This window comes from Triticum aestivum, chromosome 4B, assembly GCF_018294505.1.
Source record: "Triticum aestivum cultivar Chinese Spring chromosome 4B, IWGSC CS RefSeq v2.1, whole genome shotgun sequence".
Classification (NCBI taxonomy): Eukaryota; Viridiplantae; Streptophyta; class Magnoliopsida; order Poales; family Poaceae; genus Triticum; species Triticum aestivum.
In genome coordinates, this window is record NC_057804.1 from 221,034,762 (window position 1) to 221,044,506 (window position 9,745).

Below are 9,745 nucleotides of genomic sequence, written 5' to 3' on the forward strand. Positions count from 1 at the left end.
GTGCCACTGGGCTAGAAAGGCCACAGTGTAGCAGGCCCAGAGGGAAATCAGCCCGCGCATGGCCGCCATGTCAAAGGCGTAAAGGCGAAGTACGCCTTCAGCCGACGGGCGAAACGGTGCCAGCGCGCGTGCGTTTTTAAACCTGACGGGTGCGTCCCACCTGGCAGGGCATGAGGCTGACGGACCGGGCCTACGGCCGTCGTCGTCTACCTCCGTCCAGAGGCGACGGCGAGCTCACCGGAGGCGATATAGGGCACGGGAGGATGCGTGGGTGGTACTGTTGGACTAAGGGGGATGTCGCTGTTCGGGTGGTGGTGGAGATGGTCGCCGGAGCAGCCTGGTTCACCGGCGACGAGGTCACGCGGCGGAGGTGCTTCAGGCATCGATGGTTCTGGCCGTTCCTGGCTGCAAAAAGAGTGGGGAAGAGAGTGGAAAGGGTCAGCGATGCCACGCGGTTCCAGATCGAGAGAAAACGGGGGCGGAGGAGGCCTGTATCGTGCGAACGCCGACGAGCCAAGGCGGCGGAGCTCGAGCTCGATCTCGAGCTCGGGCGGCTCTGGAGACAAATGGGTGGTGCGGGAGGTTGATTAGGAGTGTGGGGGAGCGACAGGGAGTGAGAGAGGGGCTCGGGGTCGCCTTTTATAGGCTGGCCGAGGTCCACCATAGGCGCGGCCTACGGGTGCCTGCGGGATCGGCTCGGGTGGCCGTTAGAGAGGGAATGGAGGGCTCGCGATGTTCATGGGAGTGGTCTAGGGTGCCAAGGAGAGAGAGAAGGAGCAGGGCGAGCGGCGGGCGGGCCATAGGAGCGGCGCGAGCATTGGCCGAGCGGGGCGGCGCTCTGGCACGAGCTGCAGTAGAGAGAGGAGGGTGCGAGAGCAAGTGGGCGGCCTGCTGGCGTGGAGCGGACGTCGAGGGGCATCGACTGGCGCGCGGGGGAGGCTCGAGGTAGTCGGGGGACGTGGCGTCAACGGTCGGGTGCCCTGCCAGGCGCTCCAGAGCGCGACTTTGGCCGGCATCCGCGGCTTTCCCGCGTCCGCGCGCGCCCACTTGTGTCTGGAGGCTGCAGGAGGTGTGGGCAAAAGTCCTGGGGAGCCTTGGATGCTCTGGAAAGCTGAGGGGAGAGAAGGAGACTAAGAGAGAGGGAGGAATCCACTGTCCAGAGAAGAAAGATGGGGTTCTCCCCCCATTCATCATTGCTTCCTCGGGCAGAAAAGCATCCAGGTGCTAGAGGGGGACTAGGAGGGGTTGTGTTAGAAAGTAAAACTTATGGAGATTAGTGGAAGAGGACCAAAAAGGGTTTTGGTAAAGTGGCAGAAGGTGTTTGATGCTGGTTTGGGCAAGTAGATGATTTCCATTTGTCATGAGACTCCACAGGGTGAAATGGCACATATAATTTGGGCCTTCCGCCAATCTTGAGCTCATTTGGGAAAAGTTGCCAATGCAACTTTTGTAAACCCTAAAAAATAGCAGAAATGAACTTGGGCAGATCCAGTTGAGTAAATCACTTCTTCTTGATGCACCACTTGGTGTGGTGGCCTGATTTGGTCATGTGATCATGCTCACAAAAGTTGGGATCAAGGAGAGAAGTTGGTAATAGAAAGTTGTTCAAATTTGATTCCGGTCAGAGGGGATTTTGGGGCATTTTTGATGAACCAAAATGACCTTAATTGAGATGAGGCTTTGCAAGGTGATCACAATATGCATTTGTGACTTGCTGGATTTTCCTTGGATTTTTATGAAAATATTTCCTGTAGAAATATTTCAAATCCTCAAAATGGGCAGGAATGATTTTGGTAGGTTTTGTCCAATATTTTGAACATGACCATGGGTTGAAACTCTTATATATGGAAAATATATGTCCATTGAGTTTTCCTGATTTTTCCTCAAATATTTTTGAAGCTTTAAAATAATTTTAACCTATTAAAGACCATTTCTGGCCGGAAGAAAAAGCCTTTAAATAAAATAGGAAATTTACTTTTAAAATTATGTTTTTGTGCTTTATGGGAGTCCTATATCTAATAGGTTTCAAATATACTCTTTGAAATATTTTTCATCCCCCAAATCAAGTACTTGTAGTGCAAATCTTAATTCGGGGCTTTTTGGAAAACTAATTTTTGAAAATACTATTTGGCCAAATTATTTTTGTAAGAAAATACTATATTGCACTATACATATGGCATGATAATTGGGCAGAAGTTTTGGAGCAAGGAGATGAAGTATATGAGGTGGAGTTGTGTTGACTTTAAAGAGCACTTGAAAATCACAAAGGGAAATCCAACTCCAAATAAAAGCCAAATAATGCAAAAGTTTTTGTTGGTCCAAATTTTCATGCTTTATTAATGCAAATGCCATGTTACAAAAAAAACAGGGTGTGACATCAAATCATGCCACGATCAGCCAAAACAAACATCCCACGATCTGTTTAAGAAAAAAATATCCCACAATTACAATCTGACAACCCAATAGGTTGAGCGATTAGATCATTCCACAACAAAAACTCATGATCCCAGTAGGTTCAACCATCCCATGAGGCTATTCGCAAAAAAAACATGAGCCATCAGAACATCCCATAATAAAAAAACTGGCGCAATTTTTTTTATGGAGATGCCATCTCTTCAAACTCCCACAAACGTACAGAGATTCGATCTCCACAAACAAAGCACTTCCGCCTCAAGGGTTAATTGTCCTCTAGATTATAGGTTACACCTTGTACATCATCTTCCTCCGGCGAATGACACTTCGAAGTCAACATCCTCCAACCAATGGCACTTCGGCACTATCTTCCTCCAGCGGACACCAGCCGGCTCTGTCGAGCAATCAGACCACCTCCAATAAGTACCATCTGCACGAAATTATAGATCGGCGAACGACACTTCGAAGTCAACATCCTCAAACCAATGGCAGTTTGGCATTGTCTTCCTCCAGCTGGCTCTGTCGAGCAATCAAACCACCTCCAGTAAGTACCATCGGCACGAAATTATTGATCAGCCTATTAATGGATCAATATTACTTCAATTATACTCTAGGAAGTGTTCATCTAAAAAGATCTTACATGTACACTCAGAAGGTTAATTATGTTGAAATAGAAAAACTATGTGTATTCTAGATTAAGTAATGCAATTCTATAGGTGTAGGTTCATGTCTTAATGATGGCACATTCATACTTCTACTCACCTAGATAAGGTTGATGCCATGGATGTTGGTTCGAGTGTATTCACGTTAAGATAATATACTCTACAAGACTAGAACCACACTACAAATATAATAGAAAAAAGGGATTGCTTGCTGCGATATGGAGAAAAACACAAGGTGCATCAGATGGTTTTCATATTTGATCAACCTCAAATTTGATAGTGGGTTCCTGTCTTAATGCCATCAGCTCCATCTGAAACAAAAGATCAAACCAATAGTCAAAAATTTATATTTATTCATCAGCCCCAGTTAAAAAAATCTTCAATTTACTACGTTATCACATAATCACTTGAGGCCATTGCAAAACAATGTGTATTTATAAAGCTGCCATGTCATTATATTGCTTACTTTACTAATCAACATTTTGTTCTTATATTTTTAGGGCATCAAGGAATATGGCACTTAAACTGCTGGATTCATTGACTACACGAAAGGAGACATGGACAATCAAAGTCAAAGTCTCAAAGTCTTAAGACCTAGGACGCAATTAAATTATCAACTAATGAACACATTAGCACTGATACAATTTTCTGAGTTAAAAAGGTCCAAGTATTACATATATAATCTCTTTAGTTTTCCTTGTCCAAAATTTGCTAATGTTCTCTCTATGTAGAAGCAAAAATTAAAGAGGACTCCATCTACATAATTAAGACCTTCAAAGTTTGAGAGTATGAAAAATACTGACTATTCAAGAAAATCTCAAAATCAGATTTTGTTTTGATACAGCAGTGATGAAAGTGGTTAAAGAAAAATCAAAGTTTTTGGACTAACACATCGAATTTTGCTGATAGCGATACCTTGGAGAGTCGGGTGAATACTGATAAATAGTGCTCAGGTATGACCATACTCCATACCGACGAACAAGCAAAGATCGATTAGATTTATAAACATGATTTGCTTACTACAATGAAAACAATAGAGCAAGTACAAAAGAAAATAAAGAGGCGAGTATGGCACAAACTTCAAACATCCGTGAGATTGGATTTATTAATCTAAACTTTCGAAAAGATGGTGCGGCTATCAGTGTATGTGTGTGTGAATTAAGCACGACAGTGGGAAGCATCTTTAGTATCAAATGTAGCCAGCGAACATATCTGCTCATCAGTCACCACTGAATATGTGCTAAGTAGACAACTTGGGATCGTTGTCAGTAATTAATGATGATAATTAGTGTTGGCAGGCATGGTTGATAAAGACATCCTTATGGGAGACCTGTTATCAGGTAAACCGATACAAAAGGAGCAACTCAAGATGCTCAACTTGGTTCATTGTTCAAGGACGGTTGCCACAAATAAATACTAAAATGTGCTTCATGAAATGTGGAAGTATTTGATTCCAGTAGATAAAAGAGATCAAAAGCATCTTTCCCGTTGATATTTACGCCTTTCCTCGATATGGCATCTGATTTGGATCCCATGCATAAGGTGCTTTATAGCACTATGATGAACTGATGATAGGTCTCTATGCTTTATAACGCTGCGAAGATAGGTCTCTGTACTGTGATGATAGAGCTAAAGGAAACTACTCTGGACAGAACATCCACCGATCCAATGGAACTGCTATATTGCCAGGATATATTCTTATCATCTCTTTATTATCATTTCAGCTACCAAACATATGTGATACTTGACAAGTGTGGTGGAAATCTGAGATTAGATTAGCATGTACATACACTTCCCTGACCAAAATTCAGTTAATTTCGAGTGACTGAAATTCAGTGTTGATTTGCCATATACAAACACAATGTTTGCTTACAATAGCAAAACAAAGAAGGAAATGACCGATTGCGGAAAGATGAGGAAAAAATCATATGAAAACAATAATATGCAACCAATCTTGCATACATGATGATACAATAATGAATATATATAGTACTTATTAGTATCGACTTTGTACCTCAATCAACGCTTATAGAGCACTAAAAAATAAATCACGTGTTTTCCAAGATTAGTAGGAAAAATGATGAAATATTTACCACTAATAGGCATTTCCTTCAATACATTTTATTGGTTGAATGACACAAACACAGTAAAAGGTTAAGAAAATGGGGAAATATGACAGAGTCGCGAAAAGGAAAAATGGTGACCTGCAGTTCAAACTTCGAAGGATGTTGGCGCTGTAGAGGATGTGGACGATGTGTTGAGCTGCCTCGCGCGGAAATAGCGATGATGCGTTTGGCTTGCGCGCTTGGGGAAGAAAGTCTCGCCAGCATCCTCATAGTCATACTGAAGCTGGATCCAAGAGGCTGCGGCCTTGCGGGAGATGAAATCCGTGACCAAATCACTGCATAGACGCCAACATAAATCAAGCCCCATTTACCAGCCTAGGAGACGGAGGAGGCGTACGAGGAGACAAACTACCCGCCGTCGATGGTCACCCTGTGGCAGCACCAGCTGCGGGGGTGACTTCAGGTGAGGACGAGCATCCTCAATGTTAGCGGATCAAGAGAGCGAGCTGATGGGAGCTACCCGGCAACAGCAATTGCTGAGTGAGAAGAGAGAATGAGGAAAGGAGAAAGGGGATCGGGCAAGAGGAACATTCTTACTGTCTGGACAAAAGAAAAACGGAGAAGTCGAGAAGACTACAGAATGGGGAAGAGCAGTGCTATACACACGATAGTGGCGGACGATGTGTGCACGACAATGCAATCAGCTCCGTCCATTGCATGGCAACAGCAGACAGCAGGCCGCTAGATGCTTATCGTGCAGTGGTCGTGCACATATTTGTCGTCTGCGAAGCAGTTCCGAATGGGGAAAGTGAAGAAATCTTACTGCTGGGACCCATGAAACCAATGACGTTCTGTACATGCAGTAGTAGTGTGCATACAGTGAGAGCAAACTATGTAACGTCAAAATGTAAGCCACCCTTGGTACTGCTGAGTGCACGTGTATGAAAGCAAAAACCTACAAACAAAGTTTCTTATGGATACGTATATAGAAAAAAAAACTAAATCATTCACTGTACAAAAAACACTAAATATAAAATATGACAATCTTGCATAGTGTGAGCTAATTTACCTATGATTACACAAAAACAATGGGAACTATTAAATTTGTGATTAAAAACATCATAAAAATGTCAGAAAAATACAAATAAAATTTGTAAAGTGCAACTGATTATGAAACTATAGTATGGCATGCATAATTAGACGTAAACAACAAACGGATAACACATGTATTTATATGTCAGTAAAACCCAAATATACCAAAGACAGAACTATGTTCGGAAATGTCTTTTAATGAAAAATGTTGGCACAATTTGTTTTAATTCTAATTAGAAAAATCAAATAATATATTCTCACACTTAACTTAATAAAAATCCTAGCCCGCGCATCGAGTGGGCCACTTTTCTAGTTGTTGAAGAAAAAATGACATGCATTACCCCCAAGTCTAAGCATATTGCTTATAATCTGCTTGGGACTTCCAAAATAAAATTGAGTTGCTTATCATAGCCCCCAAGTTTCAGGTTCTACATTGTTGCCGGCTAAGTTAAAAAACTTATAAATGAATCATCTCCTTATCTTGCAGGAAGCTTTGAGCATGGAAGAGTAAAATTTGACTGGCTTGAAAAAAGAGTTTGAGTCTGAACAAGCTCTACAAGCCAAGGTTGAATCAAGCCTACAGTCCTCTTTGGAAGAACCGGAAAAAATCAAGGTGTCGTTCATTGTTGGACACTAGCTACAGCTCGGTAGCGGAGTTGAGTGTACACGATGCCAACTATAGGACTCATTAGCCTGTTGAGTAATTGCCGTCTGCAAAAGTTCGATGGCGTTCCAAGCTTCAACCGCTACCGGTGACTCACCGGTGATAGGAAGCACAATAAGTCATGTTGCCACTCCTACCATGTTATCCACCAGGTTGGAGAAGTGAAATGGTGTCAGGAAATGCTGTGGTGGTGTCTGAACAAGGCGAGGGTCGGGGGCTAGCTTGTTGGAGATATTCCCTAGAGGCAATAATAAATGTTATTGATTATCTCCCTATTCATAATTATGTTTATTTTCCATGCTATAATTGTTATGGTTCTCAAGTCTACAATAATACGAGGCTTGGAGGAAGACTCATATGCACGTGCGGAATAATAAACGGTAAGAAGTATTCCCAGTCTGGCCTCTAAGATAGCTCAAGTGTTGCATGATGGTTCTGTTTTCCTGATCATGGGCATGTTTGTGCCAGTAACTTTTGAGGGCACAATGTTAGAAGAACATTTGTGTTGAATCGACCCAAATTGATGTTATGCTATGAGATACGTTCATCACAAGTTAATGGTTAATAACACAAAGGAAGTTTACGTTTGCATAATTCCATAGACCATGAGAGTATTGAGTTTCTTCATGCTTGATTCATTAACTTTGGGGTTTGTTAAACGTCATCCATAACTGGGTGGCTATTACGGCAGCTTACGGTTTCATGGGAAAGTATGTCAAGTAACTTGATAGCTCAAGATTAGGATTTACTCCTCCAACGATGGAGAGATATCTCGGCCCTCTCGGTGTTACGCTATCCACCATCGTCTGGCCAGACACATTGTGATTTGATCACTGGGATGCCGAAACACGGAAATGAGAAAAGAGAACAAAACAGATAACGAGGTAACTTGGATGGTGGAAAAAAATTTGATCCACGAGGATGCAATAAATCTCACCTCGGGTGTTTGTAACATATCACGAAGCAATAGGAATAGCACACGACAATTGGAGGTTCACTCGAATATTTATTCGTGTGGGTGTAGGGATCAATATGGGTGTCCACGGCTCCGATGTTGATCATTGCTCGGAAAGGGTTCCAGGTCATGTCTATACTTCACTAAACCTATAGGGTCACACGCTTAAGGTTCATGGATCTGCTGAATACTAGACAGGGAGTCTGAGAGAAAATCTCTAGAAAAAGTTTCGAAGACAGCGGAAAAGTTCTGGAGAGAGAGGACACCAAATGAGTTTCGATAAAACAGAAAAGTTGTTTCAGGGTATATCATTAAGTCAAATTGGTTTAGGCACACGCGTGATGATTCTTGGAGGGTGCCAGAATCATTCTGGAAACTTCTGGGAATTTTCTGAGATAAAAACCGGAAATGTTCTGGAACTGCCGGAACCTGTTTGGTTGCTTTTTGCAGATGAAAATCACTTATCCAAAATTGTATGGGAACGTGTCCAAAATCATTTGTGTGGGTACTGGAATTATTCTAAGACCCATAGAAATATTTTCGGATTTAACGGCCGCAGAAAATTGTCTTCATGAATAGTGAAAATCACTTCATGGATATTTTTATGGAAAGTCACCTTTTGGGGCTTTTCCCAAAAGGTTTCTAGAAGAAATTGGGGTTCAAGGAACCCCCTTTGGGGGCCCCTTGAAGGTGGGATGTTCAAGGGTGCAACTCCTTCATGGAGCTCCACTTGTCATCCCTTTATGCCCTTTATGCCATTTATGTGTGACATAAAGTGTGGGCATTTTGGGTTTGTCATGTGCCCCCCTACCCCTTGGGTCCTATAAATAGAGGTGGAGAGTCACTCTCCACACTCACTCTTTCTCACATACAAGTGTCATGAAATTATATGGCTTCTCTCTCCCTCCCAGCGAAATAGTTTCGTAGAGCCAAAAGGTTGTCTAGGTTCCGGTGGGAACTAGTTCTGGACGCGAACCCCTACCGAATAGATGAAATCGTATGTGTGCAACTCTGTACAGAGATCGTAGTTTTGGTCTTAGTTCGAGAGTGCCTCCCGAAGGGCCGTCCGTGTGACCATCTGAGTTTTGAAGGTCCTCCCGAAGGGCTGTCCAAGTGACCGTCTGAGTTTCAAAGGTCCTCCCGAAGGGCTGTCCGCGACACCATCCAAGGGACTATCCGATCGCCTCCCGGAGGGCTGTCCGAGGGGTAGACGAGTGTGACGCCCGGTTAATTAAGCTACAGTGATCCTTTGCTAATAATGCCACGTCACCTCGTTTGTAGTTGCTAATCTCGAGTTAGTTCGAAACCGATTCAAATTCAAATTTAAAATATAGGCAAACGACAAAAGTTTTCAAATAATAAAACTAAAATGTTCTGGTTGTGCCAAATAATGCGTAGGTAATTATGATGAATAAACCACACTTGTATAAAATATGTAAATACTCAAAGTGAATAAAATAGTAGCAAAAACAATTAGTTAAATGATTATAAAATAATAAACAATTACAAATGATTTTATATTAGGTGCCAAGTTAATTGCGGTAGCGGCATAAGTATTAAAAATATTTTAGGTGCAACTTGGGTTTTTCATAAACACCGAAATTTAATTAAAACAGAAAAGAAGAAAAGAAATAAAATAAAGAAACAAACTAACAGAAAACTAAACTAAAACAAAAGAGACCCCCCTGGACCCCTTGGCCCAACTGGGCCATGGCCCAGCCGGCCGCCCCCTGGCCTATAGGCCACCCCACACCCCCCGAAACCCTAATCCCACCCCGTCGCCCCACTCGCCCCCCCCCCCCACTCGCTCTCCCCCTCCTCCCCGATCCAGATCGGATCGAGGGGAGTGAACCCTGACGCCGCCTTGCCGGCCCCCTCCCGCATCCTCGCACCC

General features: G+C 43.0%; 1 long non-coding RNA gene across 1 annotated transcript; it reads right to left on the minus strand.

The window, feature by feature from the left end:
* Positions 1-2,400: 2,400 nt before the first annotated feature.
* On the minus strand, positions 2,401-5,760 carry LOC123091850 (uncharacterized). Its single transcript, XR_006443599.1, has 4 exons — positions 5,553-5,760; positions 5,279-5,475; positions 3,341-3,385; positions 2,401-2,931 (listed from the first exon to the last, which is right to left on the minus strand). It is a non-coding gene; the product is annotated as an uncharacterized lncRNA (long non-coding RNA).
* Positions 5,761-9,745: the final 3,985 nt, after the last annotated feature.